Source organism: Mus caroli, unplaced genomic scaffold, assembly GCF_978045245.1.
Source record: "Mus caroli unplaced genomic scaffold, Mus_caroli_1 scaffold_3, whole genome shotgun sequence".
In the NCBI taxonomy this organism is placed as follows: Eukaryota; Metazoa; Chordata; class Mammalia; order Rodentia; family Muridae; genus Mus; species Mus caroli.
Window position 1 is genome coordinate 26819749 of NW_028227258.1, and position 7420 is coordinate 26827168.

At 44.0% G+C, this 7420-nt stretch overlaps 1 pseudogene; it reads left to right on the plus strand.

Annotated features, from left to right (window-relative positions):
• The first annotated feature begins 4238 nt into the window (after positions 1 to 4238).
• LOC147005443 (igE-binding protein pseudogene) lies at positions 4239 to 5678 on the plus strand (annotated as a pseudogene).
• Positions 5679 to 7420: the final 1742 nt, after the last annotated feature.

The window sequence follows — 7420 nt, forward strand, 5'->3', positions numbered from 1 at the left end:
CTTTGCTTTTGCTCTTCTCTTTTTTTTTTTTTTTTTTTTTTTGGTTTTTCGACCTTCTCTTCTCTTCTCTTCTCTTCTCTTCTCTTCTCTTCTCTTCTCTTCTCTTCGCTTCGCTTCGCTTCGCTTCGCTTCGCGTCTCCTCTCCTCTCCTCTCCTCTCCTCTCCTCTCCTCTCCTCTCCTCTCCTCTCCTCTCCTCTCCTCTCCTCTCCTCTCCTCCCCTCCCCTCCCCTCCCCTCCCCTCCCCTCCCCTCCCCTCCCCTCCCCTCCCCTCCCCTCCCCTCCCCTCCCCTCCCCTTTTTCTCCTTTCCTGTTTTCATTTCTTTTTGAGAGGGGGAAACTTGAACGAAACCTATTCTGATCTATTTTACAGGTGTAACAATTATTTGGATAATTGCATCTTTGTATTTGTTTCAGTTAGCTAGCATCTATTCCCGACACTGAAACTCCTGAGCCTCCGCAATGGTCTTAGATAACTGTGGGTGTGACATAAGTATTGTCTGTTGGTTCCTTTCTCATGTATTAGAATCATTTCACTTGTCTGTCTTCGTGTGACTTTAGAACCAACTATATCTACCTCGTGTGCTAGTCTTTCTCTATCCAGTACAATGCCCTCTGGAAACTAAATGCCTGAGCTATTTGCTGAATGAGTGAGAAGAAACTAACCTATTATCAAAGATCCTTACATTATCTGAGTTCACTTTCATTTATTTTCCACCATTCTTTGTAAAAAAAAAATCAATTCTCCTTTCTCAATAAAAATATAGAAAAATCACATAGACCCACACAATGAAGAACTGCTTACGGAATATAGCCAGTAGAAACCCCACATTATAATAGCTTTTTAAAATCTGATCATGAATATCATTTGCCAAGTAGGCAGGCCAGAATTTTTAAAGTAGTACTATTCTGAGTGGTTTTCAAACTGCAGGCAAAACAGATTATAAAATATTTTATATTTGGTAACTTAGTTTATACCCTCAAGGTATTCATGACATTCATTAATTTTAACTCGTTAAATAGTGGAATTTTCCCGTTTTCACTGTTGCAAACAGTGCTTCTGCCTGTGTGCCTGATTGCTCCCCTACGATAACAGGCTAGATCAGTCCATTTTCTGTTGCTGTATCAAGATACATGACACTTCATAATGAAGTTAGTCTAGGTCAGGTTTTCAGTTTGGAAACCCAGTGTCAGGTGGGCCCATGTGTTTAGTCTCTGTAGAGGGCCCTGTTGGCTCCTCATAAGAATGGACGTGACATGAGTCACATCCAGGGATCCAGAGAAGGATGCAGGGGACTCTGGGAGCCCCACACTAATCCCTTTCAAGCATCACAAACCCAGCTCCTGTTCAGCTCTGTTCTTTAAAGGCTCTGTTACCTTTTAATACAGTTATGTTGGGGTCCAAGATGTTAACACAGGCACACATCAGGAGAACAGACTCAGGCCATAGTGCAGGACTAAACAAAAGATTGACATCCAGGTAGGATATCGCCAACCTCCCTTCTTTTAAAAATAGTTGTAGTTTTAATATATGTGTATTATGAAATTCTGTTTGTTTGTTTTTCTTGTTTTTTTGAGACAGGATTTCTCTGTATAGCCCTGGCTGTCCTGGAACTCACTTTGTAGACCAGGCTGGCCTCAAACCCAGAGATCCACCTGCCTCTGCTGCCCGAGTGCTGGGATTAAAGGCATGCACCACTACGCCCGGCGCCTTACCAACACTTAATCTACCAACAGCCCAAGGACCAGTCATTCTTCTCACCGTGTTAGTACTCAGAATTAAAGTTTCATACTTCGCTATTCTGCTAAATGTAGACGGTACTCATTAGTTTTTAAAAAGTGACCTGTGTTGCTCTGACACTGCCATTTTCTTTAGTTATTAAGCTTTCTGCATTGCCTGTTCATGTCAACTGCTATTGCTTATTGTAATTGAAAGGAATTTTAATTTATAATTTGATTATATTTTTGTTTATGCATGTATGTGTGTGTGTGCGCACACACGCGTGTGCATGCTGGTGAAAGTTGGAGAACAACTTGAGAGAGTTGGCACTACCTTTAATGCTGATGTGCCTGTAGGTCAAGTTGACAAGGGATCAATTGTGCTGGGTAGTTTTGTCAACTTGACATAAACTGGTGTCGCCTGGGAAGAGGAAAACTCAACTGAGGAACTGCCTCCATGAGACTGGCCTTTGGGCATGTATGCAAGATATTTTCTTAACTGCTAAGTTGATGTAGGAGGACCAAATGTGGGCAGTGCCATCCCTGGTCAGGTGGGTTAGGCTGTCAAGAAATGTAGCTGACCATGAGCTTGGGACAGAGCCAGTCAGCAGCATTCCTCTGTGGTTTCTACCTCAATTCCTGCCTCCAGGTTCCTGCCTGAGTCCCTGCCTTGGCTTCCCCCAGTGATGCACTATATAAACTATAGAAAAGCCTTTCCTTTCCAACTTGGTTCTGGTCAGTGTTTTATCACAACAGGAAGAAAAGTAGAGCACTTTGTAACCCTGGCCACATGGGCATTACTATGTAGACTAGGCTGGCCTCAAACTCGAGCAATCCTCTGGCTTCTATCACATACTCTGTGATCAGACCCAGCCTCTACCACGTTTTCTTTATCTAGCCACCTGCTGATGGATATTTAGGTTGGTTCCACTTTTCTTGTTATTCTTTTTAGGGTTTTTGTTATAGCTGTTGTTGTTTGGTTTGTGTTTGTTTGCTATTGTGACTATTACAGAAACAAACATGGAAAGGCAAGACTCTCTGTGGTGTGACTGCCAGGGTGGTTATGGTGCGATCCAGGCTAGACTACGTATTAGTACTTCTCGGTTTTTGAAGACCTTCTACATGAACTTTACAGCACCTTTGGAGTTCACATTGCTTCAGTGGTGACTAATGGTTCCTTTTCCTTCATGTACTTGCCAGCATTTGCTGTCATTTTTCCAGGTTGTCATCTGACTGAATGAGTTAAAACCTCAAAGTAGATTTAGTCTGTATTTCTCAGATCGCTGAGGATACTGAACACTGTTCCAAACGTTTACTGGCCATGTGTGAGTCTTCTCTGGGGAACTCATGATGCAGGTCTTTTGTTTATTCAGTGCCGAGATGACATGGGAGTGCTGTTTAATTTTTGTAGTTATTATATTGTAGGTATTAACCCCAATGGATACAGTACACTAGGCAGTATTTCCCCATCCTACAGGCCTTTCCACTTTGATGGTTGTTTCTTTGGCTTTACAGACTATGTTAAGTTTATGCACTTCTATCTATCAATTCTTGGGTTTATTTCTTCTGCTATTGGAGCCTTTTTCAGAAAGGCCTTGCCTGTTTCTATATATTGAAATATTTTACCTGGTTTTCCTAGAGATTTCAGTGTTTCATGTCTTGTTTTAAGCCCTTTGGTCCATTTTGAATTGACTTTGTGCATTGTGAGGGATAGGAATCAGGTTTCATTCTTTAACATGTGGACATCCGGCCATTTCTCAATATTGAAAGAGCATGGAAGGGCTTTCCATCCTGTATGGTCTTCTTCAGTTCCTTCAGTGTTCTATTGCTTTTGATGTATAGATCTTTTATCACTTCTGTCAGTATTATTTTCTTATTCCATGGCAGTTTTTGTTGTGTTTTTTTGTTTGTTTGTTTGTTTTTAGTTTTTGAGAACTTGAGATTTTAAAAAAAAATGATTTCTTTGCAGGCTGGTCCAAGACTAGCATCCAGAAAGGCTATTGACTTTTTGTATGTTGCACAAGGGCTGTGCATATGTGTTATCTGTCTACATATGTATGTATATGCTTGTGTGTGAAAATGTGCATGCATGTGGTTATGAGTAGGCAGGTGTGATGTGTAGGGTATGTGTGGGGTAGTGTATGTACATGTATGTATGTTTATGAGGGCATGCATGTATGTGTATATATGACATATGCATGTGTTTGGAGGTGTGCATGCATGTGGATATGGATGTATGTATATGATGTATGTTGTGGGAAGTGGTTTCCGCTGTGCCTGTGTGGCCTAATTGGTAGACAAGCAGTGTGCAAGAGTGTGTTTGCGCCAAGTCACTGCCCATCCTGGGGCGTGCTGAGAGAGCAGCCAATCAGGTGTGGACACGCCACACTGAGTTGTATATAAGCAGCGCCTTTTTGGGGCTCGGGGTCTTCCTCTTCATGCTGAAGCTAGCGTAATAAAGAATTGCTGCAGAAGGATCCGGTTGTTCGCGTGTGTGTTCTTGCTGGCGAGACAATAGCGCATGCGAGAAGTGGCACTGAAACCCGGGAATGCCTTACCATCACCAGCGCCGAGGAGACCCTCCGTTCGTGGGGCGGATTCAGAACTGCAGTCAGGTTGGTTTTTCAAGGTGGGCTTCTGAGAGGCATGTTTGGTTTTGGTCTTTCTCCACAACTAGAAGGGGCAGTGGAAGCCTTCATAATTGTTCTCGCAGCACTTATCCTTTTCCTTATAGTGAAAGCAGGACAGGGAGTGCTGGAGGAGGTTCAAGACAGCATGTCAGAAACAGAGCGGGGTAAAAGATTAGTAGCTCAAAGAAAAAAGGGTATACCTAAGAAAAAAGGCCCTTCCACGGACCCTGGATCCGAGGAAGTGAGAGAATAGAGAAAGGACGCCCTGGGAGAGAAGAGAGAGGAGCGGGGGAAAAGAGGCCCCCAAAAAGAAGAGCCTTTATCAGGTAAAGGAACTTGAGGCTTTGGGACTTGATGGTTCGGATTCAAGTGAGGAGCTTAGTCCCACTGATGAGGAAGATTTGGAGGAGGAAGCAGCTCGTTATGAGGAAGAGAGATATCATCCTGATGAAAGACAGCCTAGCGAATCAGAGAGGAAGTCCAAAAGGAATGGAAGCAAGGGTCAGGTCATTGTTCGGTCTTTAGGCCCTAGTGCCCCTCCACCTTATGTGGAAAATTTTTGCTCAGATACTTTTATCCCTCGAGACGAGTGGCAAAAATTACAGCAGATGTTTCCTGTCTTTGAGGCAGCGGATGGAGGACATGTTCACGTGTCTGTGGAGCACATACAGATCAAAGAACTTGCTGAGTTGGTCCATAATTATGGAGTTAGTGCCAATTTTACTTTATCTCAATTCAAAAGACTTGCTACCTTGGCCATGACTCTGAGAGACTGGCAAATGGTGGCAAAGGCTGTGCTCACTAATATGGGGCAGTATTTAGAATGGAAAGCCTTATGGTATGATGCCTCTCAAACGCAAGCAAGGGCTAATGCCACAGCTGAAGGTGATCAGATAAATTGGACGTTTGATCTGCTGACAGGTCAGGGACCATATGCAGCCAATCAGACAAATTATAATTGGGGAGCATATGCTCAGGTTTCAGCTGCTGCCATTAAGGCGTGGAAAGCACTTTCAAGGAAAGGAGAGGCAGGAGGACATCTGACAAAAATTATACAAGGACCTCAAGAGTCATTTTCAGAATTTGTAGCCAGGATGATGGATGCTGCAGGAAGAATCTTTGGGGATCCAGAGCAGGCAATGCCCCTAATAGAGCAGCTGGTCTTTGAACAGTCTACACAGGAGTGCAGGACAGCAATTATACCTAGAAAGAGCAAAGGATTGCAGGACTGGCTAAGGATTTGCCGAGAGCTTGGAGGACCGCTCTCTAATGCAGGTTTGGCGGCTGCCATTCTGCAAGGGCAAAAGTGCTTGAACAGTCCTTACTATTAATTTTTAAAATCTTGATGAGCATGGTCACTCTGTGGCTGATCGTCATAGTTCAGAGCCCAATAGGCCAAAGGAAATGGTCAAATGGAAAAATGTCCTTGATAATAAATGGTATGGCCCAGATCCTATCTTAATCAGATCCCGGGGAGCTATTTGTGTTTTCCCACAGGGTGAAGAAAATCCACTTTGGGTTCCGACACGACTGACAAGGACCGTGAAAGAGCAAGATGAACCCCAAGATGATCCTCTTGCTCCTGATGATTGAGACCGGGATAAGTATACCTTTGTGGGCCATAGTAAGATCATGGCCAGTACCTTTACCGGTACATTCTAATTCTTCTACCTTGCCTTTGTTTTTTGCAAAGGAATATTTTTTGGATATTCCTTATGCACGAGAAACTCCTCAAGAGCCACGGGTGTATAAGAGTACTGGTTTTCATTTAAATTATACACTATGCTTTGTGCATAATGTGGATAAACCTTTTACACCCTGTATATTTTTTAAAGAAAAAGATTACCTATATTTTAACAGATGGTAGATGTCATACAAATGAGTTGTGTGGCATCCACTCCACATGTGTGCATCACTCCCTTTAGGTATATTAATGATTCTTTTATTAGAAGTACAGACTCTTGGAGATTTTACCTGAAGGGGAACTGGTTGCAGGAGCTGGAAAGGTTGGAGATGAGGCTGCAGATACAGATCCTGAACCTCAATGGGACCAGAATGGAACCAGTGACCCTTGGAGATTTTACCTCTTGGCTTACCTCTGAAGTTTCTTATTTTAAGGAGTGGGTGGGGGTTCTATTGTTTGGTGCAGCCTTATGTTGTGGGATAGTGTTTATGCTATGGTTGGTTTGCAAACTCATATCTCAACAGAAACGTGACAAGGTTGTGATCACTCAAGCACTTGTGGCCATTGAACAAGGGGCCTCCCCTGAAATTTGGCTATCCATGCTTAAGACTTAATTGGCATCTGAGTTCTCTGCTCTTGCACCCCATGGATCTGTGGATCCATTGCACTGGGATGAGAGAGACTCAATGATCATTGATCAGCCCTCGCACATCTCTGAGGTTTCCTCATTGCACGGGACAGGGTGATCATGATTTCTCTGCTAAAATTTTTCCTTAAAACCTGGCTGGCCTTGCTTGTAGAGTTCACCCTAGGCCATCTAGCAGTTATTGTCACACAGCACTGTGTTATCCAGAGACGGACAACTTTCCTCGTGCACAGACCAACCTAAGACATGGGGCCTGGTGGTGATAGGGTTACCCTATGACAGGTAAGGCTGTGACATTAGAACGACCTAAAACAGGAGCCACAGCAGATGGACATAACTGCAGAGGCCTAGACCAGCCTCGTCTTAATAAAACAAAAAGGGGGAGATGTGGGAAGCGGTTTCCGCTGTGCCTGTGTGGCCTAATTGGTAGACAAGCAGTGTGTCCATGTGCAAGAGTATGTTTGCCCCAAGTCACTGCCCATCCTGGGGTGTACTGAGAGAGCAGCCAATCAGGTGTGGACACGCTGCACTAAGGTGTATATAAGCAGCGCCTTTTTGGGGCTCAGGGTCTTCCTCTTCATGCTGAAGCTAGTGTAATAAAGAATTGCTAGCCGGGCGTGGTGGCGCATGCCTTTAATCCCAGCACTCGGGAGGCAGAGGCAGGCGGATTTCTGAGTTCGAGGCCAGCCTGGTCTACAAAGTGAGTTCCAGGACAGCCAAGGCTACACAGAGAAACCCTGCCT